Source organism: Chlorocebus sabaeus, chromosome 26 (assembly GCF_047675955.1).
Source record: "Chlorocebus sabaeus isolate Y175 chromosome 26, mChlSab1.0.hap1, whole genome shotgun sequence".
Taxonomy (NCBI): domain Eukaryota; kingdom Metazoa; phylum Chordata; class Mammalia; order Primates; family Cercopithecidae; genus Chlorocebus; species Chlorocebus sabaeus.
Genome location: NC_132929.1, coordinates 39,929,853 through 39,941,527, shown reverse-complemented (window position 1 = coordinate 39,941,527; position 11,675 = coordinate 39,929,853). Strand labels below are relative to the sequence as shown.

Sequence of the window (11,675 nt, the reverse complement as noted above, 5' to 3'; positions counted from 1 at the left end):
CACAAGAGGGAGATGCTTGCTAAACCGTCAGAAAACAATTCCCTCGAGGCACCTGAGAGAGGAGCCTTACGTACAGCCACTGGGTCAGCCACGGATTGAGGGTGGGAGGGAGCAGGAGTATATAGAGATGGGGGGCTTGGTGGAGGAGTACAGTTGAAGGGAAAAGCGGGATGGGTTTCGTGCCTCTGGCAGCGAAGCGTGTACTCGGTCTAAGATCTTGGGCAGAAGGTAAGAGCGTGTTGCCAAAGGAGAGCTGAGTGCTCCCGATATATCTCCTGGTAGTCCCAGAAGAAATGGGGGTGGGTTGCTTTGAAGGCACTTCCGCTTAGCAACCCCACGCGGTTGCTAAGGAGGGGGCAGCCGTGGGGATAACCCGGAAGTGATGGTGTCAGTTTATCGCTGCCTGCACAAGGTTTGTCCTATTAGGCGCGCCAGGGTACTCTGCGGCTCCGGAACGAGGGCGGGGCCACGCTAGTAGTTCCGGTTCGGCTCCAGCCGCCCCTCGGCTCCTAGCCTTCCCCCTCCCCTCCGCCTTCTCCCCTCCCTCCCGCTCCTGGGAAAGAGAGAAACCACCGCTGCGGGTGGGTAGAGAAGCAGTCGGCGCCTCGGGGAGGGGACCGGGCCCGCCTCATTTGCGCCTTGCAGCACTGCTGGATCAGGTACCTGCGCCGGCTTCGACGGGGTTCTGTAGGCTGAAGTCTGAGCGTGTGTGTGTGTGTCTGAGGGGGTTGGTGGGGGGCCCTTTCCTGGGTGTGGGTGGAGGACGCCGGGATCCCGGGTGGGGCGCAGTCTGGCGTTTGTGTCTGTGGAGGGTTGCGGGGGCGGAATGGAGGGGCTGAGGGACACGGCGGGTGGAGAGTTTCGGTTAGCGGGGTAGAGGTAGGCGGAGGAGGCGCCCCTTCCGAGAAAGCCGACTTCGGCCGTTGTGGACCAGGAGTTTGCCACCTGGAGGGCTTACTCTGAAAGGGGGAGCATCCTCCGGGAGCCAAAAGGAGGGCACAGATCTCGTCAGGGTGGCTGGGGCAATCCCGTGGTTCCATTGCCCTCTTTCCCTACCCACCCCGCTGGGACAGAGCTGGACTTCCAGGGTTGTGGGGGTTCTGAGTCGGCTGGGCACCGCGGGGAGCCGCCCTTGCGGAGCTAGGGCACAAGAGTGGGTAATGAGACCTCCCTTTACCCAACTTCCGTGCGCTTCCCCCACTTCTTCCTTTACTGTTCCCTCGCCCCCACGTCCTACAGGAGCAGTGTCCCCCAAGTGGGCAGGCATCACATTGTAAAAGAGAGTGAAACTGGGTTTGCTGCCCCTAAATTATACTTAAGATGTTTGGAAAGTGCCTGAAAGACATATTCAACCAAGTCTCCCAGCTCGATATTAATTCGGTGTAAATTACCTTAGAAAAGTTGAATTCTGAAAAGCATTTAACAATAGGCTAGTCCAGGTGTAACCTTGTGTAGTAGTTGTACGTGTTTATTTTTCAAAAAGGGACTGAGGAAACCATATAGATGTATTAGAGGTCTAGGCAAGACATGTTGAGGCAAGGCTTTTCCAACCTCTTTCTTACCTGCCGGTAAACCTGCCCTAATTTAAATGAAGTAGAAAGATCCTCTTCATTTTTGTTTCAATCAATGACTGAATGCTAGGTGCTGTGTAGTGATGTCTCAGAATAGATATGTGAATTTTCAGAGAGAAAATGAATATTCTGCTGTTGAGCCTGTGTCTTAATCTTTTAAGGAGATAATTGTGGTCAAGTGGAAGTATTGGCTTTCAGGCAGATAAATCTTGGGTTGAACCTAGACTATGCCAGTTGCTAGTTACTGATCTTGGGCAAGTCATGGAACGAACCTACCAGAGCTTCCGTTTCCTCATAAGTAATATGAGTTAAAATTCTTACCTGTGTTATAAGTAACCACCCATTTTAAACGGAACCACCTTTGAATTACAAGATAAATTATTATCATTAACCGTACACAGTCAAGGCAGCCCAGTTTTGTGAAACGAGGTTTGAGATAGGAAGGCAACTGGATAATACTTCAAAAAAATGTATACAATAGGACTTTCAGTGTCTTCTCGAAATTGATCATAAGTAGCATGAAATTCAATTATCAGTAGTTTCTTAAAATTCAAAATAATAAAGTAGAATGTGACCCATTTATTGAAACGAGCAAAATATATTTTATAGGTTTTTCTCAGCTATACCATATTGGTGTTTATAGTATAGATTAACACAGAATACATGAAAAAGTAATATATGTAAATCTTAACATCACATGTCTCCTTAAAGAGAATTAAAACTGAGGTGTAAAATAGAAAGTACTTTTTTTGTTTGTTTGTTTGAGAAGCAGTCTTGCTCTGTCACCCAGGCTGGAGTGCAGTGGCGCGATCTCGGCTCACTGCAACCTCCGCCTCCAGGATTCAAGCGATTCTCCTGCCTCAGCTTCCTGAGTAGCTGGGATTACAGGCGCCTGCCACTATGCTGAGCTAATTTTTTGTATTTTTAGTAGAGACAGGGTTTCACCGTGTTGGTCAGGTTGATCTTGAACTCCTGACCCTGTAATCCACCCGACTCAGCCTCCTGAAGTGCTGGGATTACAGGTGTGAGCCATCGTGCCGGGCCTACTTGTAATTTTAAGATGAAAATCATCATCATCATCTTAGGCAGCAGCAGCAGCAGCATCTCTCATTTCAATTAGATTTACACTACTAGAAAAACTTATATAATATTCAGAAAATAAATGAAAATTGAATAAATTTCTGCCTTTAAATCATTCCTTATTACAATATGGAAATAAATCCAAGAAACATGAAGTCTGTTTTTTATTTATTTTTAGTGACAAGGTCTTTCTCTGTCACTTAGGCCAGAATGAGTACACTGGGGCAATTATACTCACTGCAACCTCAAACCCCTGGGCTCAAGTAATCCTCTTGTGTCGCCCTTCCAAAGTGTTAAGATTACAGGTGTGAACCACCTCACCCAGCCCATGAAGTCTTTTTCTTTTTTTTTTTGGAACGGAGTCTCACTCTGTCACCCAGGCTGGAGTGCGGTGGCACGATTTCGGCTCACTGAAACCTCTACCTCCCGGGTTTAAGCGATTCTCCTGCCTCAACCTCCGGAGTAGCTGGGATTACAGGCACATGCCACCACACCTGGCTAATTTTTTTGTATTTTTAGTAGAGACGGGGTGTTACCGTGTTAGCCAGGATGGTGTCGATCTCCTGATCTCATGATCCACCTGCCTCGGCCTCCCAAAGTGCTGGGATTACAGGCATGAGCCACCGTGCCTGGCCGAAGTCTTTATACTCATTTGTTTTGTGGATTTAAAATAATATAGTTATGTGTCATCTATTATATGTCAGATTTTCAGCTAACGTAGTTTGCTTTTTGAGGTGACTTATAGTTAGTAATTTTCAAATGTAATTTATACTCAGAGGACAAAAATCAAATAACTTGCTGTAATAATAGATGTTTGTGAGAATACAAAGTTTGTAATTCAGTATGACCTTTTTTGAGAAGTTCATAGGTTTTGTGTACATTTGTGAGAAATTTTCTTTTCTTTTTTTTTAGGCAGAGTCTCACTCTGTTGCCCAGGCTGGAGTGCAGTGCCCAGGCTGGAGTGCAGTGGCGCAATCTCTGCTCACTGCAGCCTCCGCCTGCTAGGTTCAAGCAGTTCTCCCACCTCAGCCTTTCAAGTAGCTGGGACTACAGGTGTGCGCCACCATGTCCAGCTAATTTTTGTGTTTTTAGTAGAGAAGGGGTTGCACCATGTTGGCCAAGCAGGTCTCGAACTCCTAACCTCAAGTGATCCGCCAGCTTTGGCTTCCCAAAGTGCTGGGATTACAGGCATGAACCAACACACACAGCCCTGAGGAATTTTCAAGTATATTTCTTCCCCGTATCTCTTTTTTTTTTTTTTTTTTTTTTTTTTTTGAGATGGAGTCTCACTCTATCGCCCAGGCTGGAGTGCAGTGGCCGGATCTCAGCTCACTGCAAGCTCCGCCTCCCGGGTTTTTACGCCATTCTCCTGCCTCAGCCTCCCGAGTAGCTGGGACTACAGGCGCCCGCCACCTCGCCCGGCTAGTTTTTTTTTTTGTATTTTTTAGTAGAGACGGGGTTTCACCGTGTTAGCCAGGATGGTCTCGAACTCCTGACCTCGTGATCCGCCCGTCTCGGCCTCCCAAAGTGCTGGTATTACAGGCTTGAGCCACCGCCCCCGGCCTCCCCGTATCTCTTTTATAAAGAGTTGAAATTAGGCCGGGCCTGGTGGCTCATGCCTGTAATCCCAGCACCTTGGAAGGCCGAGGCGGGCTGATCACCTGAGGTCAGGAGTTCGAGACCAGCCTGAGCAACATGGAGAAATCCCATCTCTACTAAAAATACAAAATTAGTCAGGCGTGATGGCGCATGCCTGTAATCCCAGCTACTCGGGAGGCTAAGGCAAGAGAATCACTTGAACCCGGGAGGCGGAGCTTGCGGTGAGCCGAGATTTCGCCGTTCACTCCAGCCTGGGTAAGAGCAAAACTCCATCTCAAAAAAATAAAAAGAAGAGTTGAAATTATGTTTTGTGAAAGTTACAGATTTTTGGTAAGGTTATTCAGCTTTCTAAATGGCTCTTCTGAGAGTGTAAGGTCTGTATATATCTAATTTTTTTGCTGTGTTTTATTTTTTATTTTTATTTTTATTTTTTTTTTGAGATGGAGTCTTGCTCTGTCACCCATGCTGGAGTGCAGTGGCACTATCTTGGCTCACCGCAACCTCCACCTCCTGGGTTTAAGCAATTCTGCTGCCTCAGCCTCCTGAGTAACCTGGAACTATAGGCATGTGCCACCACGCTGGCTAATTTTTGTACTTTTAGTAGAGATGGTGTTCGCCATGTTGGCCTTGCTGCTCTCGAACTCATGACCTCAGGTGATCCACCCACCTCGGCCTCCCAAGGTGCTGGGATTACAGGTGTGAACTACTGTGCCCGGCCTGCTGTGTTTTCTTGTATCATTTTTTATCATCCTTTAAATCTTGAAGTTGAGATCGTATGCTTTGGTAAAGCTCTCAGAAACTCTCACTTTTTCCCCTGTCGTCTTATCAAACTTTAATACTGTATTAATATTTTTAAAAATCTTTTTTGTATTTGAGATGGAGTCTCTGTTGCCCAGGCTGGAGTGCAGTGGTGTGATCTTAGCTTAGTGCAGCCTCTGCCCCCCCGGGTTCAAGCGCCCCTCCTGCCTCAGTCTCCTGATTTACTAGGATTACAGGTGTGCGCCACCATACCCAGCTAATTTTTGTATTTTTAGTGGAGATGGGGTTTTTGCCATTTTGACTACGCTGGTCTCGAACTCCTGGCCTCAAGTGATCGACCCACCTCGGCCTCCCAAAGTGCTGGGACTACAGGCATGAGCCACTGTGCCTGGCCCAATAATGTATTAATTTTGATATAAGAGATAGGATACTAGCTGCTAGAGTAAAAAATTCTATTTTAATTGTGTGCAATGAATAGAGACGGTTAGAGATTTCTCAATGACCACTTCCTCTCAAAGTCTGTGGCCATTCCAAGGATCTTTGCAGTTAGTTGTCAGTTAGGGAATTTGCTTGTCAGGAAATCTGAAAATGACTAAACCTTTGTTTATTATCTATCTCTTGGATGACCTCAGAAAGTTTTAGGAAAGATTAGAAAGGTTTATATATGTACCATATACTAGAATTAGATAATGAACAAAATGCAGCTAAATTTATTGGTGCTATAAAATCTGGAGTGAGTTACTGTGAAAATGTTATTAAAAAGTCCAGGCAGTGCTTTCTTTTTACTCAAACCAAATGAGTATTCTTCCAGAGCTTATTTTTATTTTAAAGCACATTTCTTTTACGGAGCTGTGATTTAGTCTCTAATAAGGATAAATAATCATTGTAAGGAAAAAAAAGGCTGGTGTCATAGATTTTAATACTACATATTGATAGAAACTGCTTCAGTGGTTTTAGGTAAGTGTATTTTCCTGAAAGAACTTTTGAATTTGTGGAATGATAGTTTTTCTCTTTTTAACAGCTAACTCGTCTTTACTCATTTCTGCCCAATATAGAAGCTCTGAGAAGCTGGGAGGAAATAAAAAAAAAAAAAAGAATGAATTTACTTCAGAAGTACCATTTTAAGTTTTGGAGATTACTTATTTGGAGAGCAAAATTGGATTTTGACATTATTGGGATTGTGTTCAAGATGGACTCAGGAAAAAAACTTAGATGCCATCTGTTTCAGATTCCTTCTCTCCCAACCCCTTTTATGTTTTATGGCTTTGTGTTCATCAGATTATTTTGTAAAAATAAAAATCCTTGGTAGATTTAGGTTATATAATATCAGCTCTATCAGTGAACATGTAACCAAAGATCTTGCATTTTTATATTGAGTTATACAGGATGATGACAGATATTGTTTAAAGTTAATTGTTATTTCAAACTATATGAATGGTAGCTTCATGCATCTTTAATTCTCACTGTTCACTTGATAAACCATTTTTGTAAGTGGTGTTTAACATAGTCTACTTGTTGATGGAAATTGCTTAAAAAATTGATAAAAAGATATTTTAGATTAAAGCTTTATTCACTTGATGTCTTAAAACCAGAAGAGAAACTTCTTCTGAGGATTTTTAACTTAAAATAAGTTTACTTAAATTTACTCTCTCAGTAATGGATTTTATCTTACCTCTGTGCCAGTTGCTTAGTTTTCATCTAAATGTGTGCACATAGTTAGCACTTTTCATTTGGGATTTTTTAAATTTTTAAATTTTTTTTTTTTTTTTTTTTAATTTTTAGGGACGAGGGTCTCAGTGTGTTGCTCAGGCTGGTCTTGAACTCCTGCGCTCAAGTGATCCTTCCACCTCAGCCTCCTGAGTAGCTGGGATTACAGGTGCTAACCACCATGCTAGGTTCATTTTGGATCTTAATTCTGAGGGCAGGCTTTTGGGTTACCAAGCTGTAAAAGACCAAACTTGCTGAAGTTATAACCTTAACTTAGCAGACCAGAAAGGCTCAATCATCTCTGAGAAACTGTGAAATAGCACTAGTGTGGTATCCCAGAAATGGCCTAAAAAGAGAGCCATCTGGATAAAAGAGAAGTCATGCTTTGTCTGCAGCAGGAATGTTCTGATGAGGTAGAAAGACAGATGGACTGTCCCCACACTAATGTAGTCTGTCCCTCACCTGGAAGCTCCAAGTGGGGAGTGTAGTTATAGTGGGGGTTGGGGTGCTGGGGTGGGAATTACTCCTTAATAATCTCTCACCCGTCACATTAGAAGTGTGGAAATACTGAGAGGAGGGATATTCTCTTAGTTTTTGCCTTCCCCAAAGATGTCAGATGAACAGGTAGCCATTGCCCTTGCCACCAAAGGGGAGAAGCCTGGGTACCGGGTACGTCTGTCAGAGAGCTGCAGTTTGATGTCTCCATCAAAATGCTGCATAAATTTGCCAGGGAACAGTAGCATTGGATCCCAGTGGATTTCTGCTGCTTATACATTCTAACTCCTTAGCCTAGAAAAAGGGGCATTTAGGACTTTCTGAATGAAAGTTATACATTTACTTCTCTCTTGATACTTTTTTTTTTTTTTGAAGTGGAGTTTCGCTCTTGTTGCCCAGGCAGGAGTGCAGTGGTGCGATCTCGGCTCACTGCAACCTCCACATCCCGGGTTCAGGCAATCCTCCTGCCTCAGCCTCCTGAGTAGCTGGGATTACAGGTGCCCACCACCACGCCTAGCTAATTTTTTGTATTTTTAGTAGAGACGGGGTTTCACCATGTTGGCCAGGCTAGTCTCGAACTCCTGACCTCAGGTGATCCACCCGCCTCGGCCTCCCAAAGTGCTGGGATTACAGGTGTGAGCCACTGTGCCTGGCCAATAAATTTTAAAATACACTTTAATTTCTCTGTTGGCCATAATGAATGATGTGAATTTTTTTCCTTTTTTTTTTTTTTTCTTTTTGGTGTTTGAGTGTCCATGATAATCACAGGATCTCATTTTAGCTTTAGGATAAATTGCTAACCACAACTGTGATCAAGCCACTTCCCAGCTGGAGTTCTTTTCCATTTCCTAGAGGTCACTCTCTGATGTGGGTGCTGGTGAGCAGAGAGAAATGACCAATACCAGGAAAAGGCAAGGAGATTAAAATCTCTTAATTTCGTTTTCACTTTGCTAGAAGTTTTGTAGTCTACAGTGGCAGTATTTACTATTTGAGATCGTGTATGCCTTATTGTGTTTTTATCATTAATTTTTTTAGAATACTTTTAGATTTCTGGAATAATAGAGCAGATAGTACATAGAGTTCACTGTGCTTCTCTCCTCCATCCCCCAGTTTCCCCTATTATTAACATCTTGCATTAGTGTGGTACATTTGTTTCAATTAATGAAATAATGTTGATACATTATTATTAACTATAGCATCTGGTTTACAGTAAGGTTCACTCTTTGCATTGTACATTTTGTGGGTTTTGACAAATGCATAATGACATGTATCCACCATCACAGTTTCCTACACATAGTTTCATCACCCTAAAAATCCTGTGTGCTTTACATCCCTCCTCTCCTCCCTGAATTACTGGCAGACACTGACCATTTTACTGTCTCTATAGTATTGCCTTTTCCAAAATGTCATATAGTTAGAATCATATAACATAGAGCTTTTTAAGACTTTTTTCTCCCCCCCACTTAGCAATATGCACTGAATGTCCTTCGTGTCTTTTTTTTTTTTTTTTTTCTGACATGGAGTCTTGCTCTGTCACCAGGCTGGAGTGCAGTAGAACGATCTCAGCTCACTGCAACCTCTGCCTCCCAGGTTCAAGCGATTCCTCTGCCTCAGCTTTTTTGTTTTTAGTAGAGATGGGGTTTCACAACGTTGGCCAAGATGGTCTCGATCTCCTGACCTCGTGATCTGCCTGCCTCGGCCTCCTAAAGTGCTGCGATTACAGGCATGAGCCACTGTGCCCAGCCTCTTCTTGTCTTTTTGTGGCTTCATAGCTCATTTCTTTTTATTGCAGGATAATTTTTCTTTTCTTTCCTTTCTCCTTCCTTCCTTTCTTTCTTTTTCTTTCTTTTCTCTTTCTTTCTTTCTTTCTGTCTGTCTGTCTGTCTGTCTGTCTTTCTGTCTCTCTCTCTCTCTCCTCTTTCTCTCTCTCTTTCTCTCTTTCTTCTTTCTTCTTCTTTTTTTTTTTTTTTTTGACGGGGTGTTGCTATTTTGACCAGGCTGGCCTTGAATTCCTAGGCTCGAGCGATCCTCCTGCTTCAGCCTCCCGAGTACCTTGGACTACAGGTGCACACCACCATGCCTAGTTGGTATTGCTGAATAATTTTCTGTTATATAGATATACCACAATTTGTTGATCCCTTCACCGTTCGAAGGACATCTTGGTTACTTCTAGTTTTTGATAATGATGAATAAAGCTGGTATAAACATACATGTGTAGGTTTTTCTATCATTAAAAGTTTTCAGCTCTTTTGAGTAAATACCCAGGAGTGTGGTTGTTGGATCGTATAAGACTATTTAATTTGGTAAGAAATTGTCAAACTGTTTCCCAAAGTGGTATACCATTTTGCATTCCCACCAGTAATGGATAATGGGAGTTCCTGTTGTTTCACATCCTCACTAGCATTTGGTATTGTCATTTCTTTTTTTTGTATTTTACTCATTATCTCATAGATATATAGTAGTATCTCGTTTTAATTTGCAGTTCTCTAAGATGTTGGGCATCTTTTCATATGTTTATTTGACATTTCTATATCTTTTTGGATGAGGTATCTGTTCAGGTCTTTTGCCCATTTTAAAATAAGGTGGTTTGCTTCTTGTTGAGTTTTAAGTGGTCATTGTATATTTTGGATACAAATCCCTTATCAGATATATTTTTTGCAAATATTTTTTCCAGTCTATGGCTTGTCTTTTTATTCTCTTAATAGTACCTTTCATAGTGCAGAAGTTTTTAATTTTAATAAGGTCCAAGTTAACATCTTCTCTTTCATTGATAGTGCCTTTAGTGTTATATCTAAAAACTCATTTCCAGCCAGGTGTGGTGGCTCATGCCTGTAATCTCAGCACTTTAGGGGGCCAAGGCAGGCTGATCACCTGAGGTCAGGGGTTCAAGACCAGCATGGCCAACATGGTGAATCCCCGTCTCTACTAAAAATACAAAAATTTGCCGAGTGTGGTGGTGTGCGCCTGTACTCCCAGCTACTCAGGAGCCTGAGGCAGGAGAATCACTTGAACCTGGGAGGCGGAATTTGCAGTGAACCGAGATCGCACCATTATACTCCAGTTTGGGCAAAAAGAGCCAACCTATGTCCCAAAATAAACAAATAAATAAAATAAAAACTCATTTCCAAACCCAGGGTCACTTAGGTTTTCTCCTATTTATCTTCAAGAATTTTTTTTATAGTTTTGTATTTTACATTTAGTTTTAAGGTTTAAGTTTTTTTTTTTTGAAAGGCGTAAGGAATATGTGTATATGCATGCACATGGGTGACCAATTTTTTTTTTTAAATTTTTTTTTTAGTTAGAAAAAAAAGAAAACAAAAAACAGATGAGGTCTCACTATATTTCCCAGGCTGGTCTTGAATTCCAGGGCTCAAGTGATCTGCCCACCTTGGCCTCCAAAAGTGCTGGGATTGTAAGTGTGAGCCACTGCATCCAGTCATGACCAATTGGTTTATACAGATTTTTTTCTGCTGGGTGCTGTGGCTCACGCCTGTAATCCCAGCACTTTGGGAGGCCGAGGCTGGTGGATCACGAAGTCAGGAGATCAAGACCATCCTGGCCAACAAGGTGAAACCCTGTCTCTACTAAAAATACAAAAATTAGCTGGGCGTCGTGGCGTGTGCCTGTAGTCCTAGCTACTGGGGAGGCTGAGGCAGGAGAATCGCTTAACCAGGGAGTAGGAGGTTGCCGTGAGCCGAGATCGCACCACTGCACTCCAACCTAGCGACAGAGTGAGACTCCATTTAAAAAAAAAAAAAGTTTTTTTTTCTATTCTACAAGGGTTAATAAGGATGTCCTATTTATTTATTTATTTATTTATCTATCTATTTATTTATTTATTTGAGACGGAATCTTGCTCTGTCGCCCAGGCTCGAGTGCAGTGGCGCGATCTCGGCTCACCGCAAGCTCCGCCTCCCAGGTTCACTCCATTCTTCTGCCTCAGTCTCCCGAGTAGCTGGGACTACAGGCGCCCGCCACCGCGCCTGGCTAATTTTTTGTATTTTTGGTAGAGACGGGGTTTCATCGTGTTAGTCAGGATGGTCTTGGTCTCCTGACCTCATGATCCGCCCGCCTCGTCCTCCCAAAGTGTTGGAATTACAGGCGTGAGCCACCGCGCGCCACCAGGATGTTCTTAAAGAAACTAAACCAAATGAAATAATTTGTGGGAGTTGTTTTTAAATGAGAGTTTCCTAACGTTCTCGAATGTAATTAGAAGCATTGTTCAGAGTGTGGTTTTCCCTTTCAAGAAGATTGATTTTAGGTCATTAGGTCTTAATTGACAAGTGCTTAATTATTTCATACATGTATTAGAGTATTAGGAAGTATGAGCTAAATGTGGCACAGTCATATGACAGTTTCAGGTTGTAAAGGGGCCTGATAGGAGATTTAAATGCAGAATTTTTCTTTTTTCTTTTTTTTTGAGACAGAGTCTCTCTGTCGCCCAGGCTGGTGTGCAGTGGCACG

General features: G+C 43.0%; 1 protein-coding gene across 6 annotated transcripts in view; it reads left to right on the top strand.

Annotated features, from left to right (window-relative positions):
* The first annotated feature begins 467 nt into the window (after positions 1 to 467).
* The window catches only part of CSNK1G1 (casein kinase 1 gamma 1), a 218,325-nt gene continuing 207,117 nt past the window's right edge, over positions 468 to 11,675 (top strand). For 4 of the 6 annotated variants that reach the window (XM_073012228.1, XM_008016306.3, XM_073012225.1 and 1 more), the window contains exon 1: positions 468 to 659. The gene's annotated coding sequence lies outside the window, so the exon portion shown is untranslated. The remainder of the gene's footprint in view (positions 660 to 11,675) is intronic. The other 2 variants (XM_073012226.1, XM_073012227.1) reach the window with 1 other exon arrangement.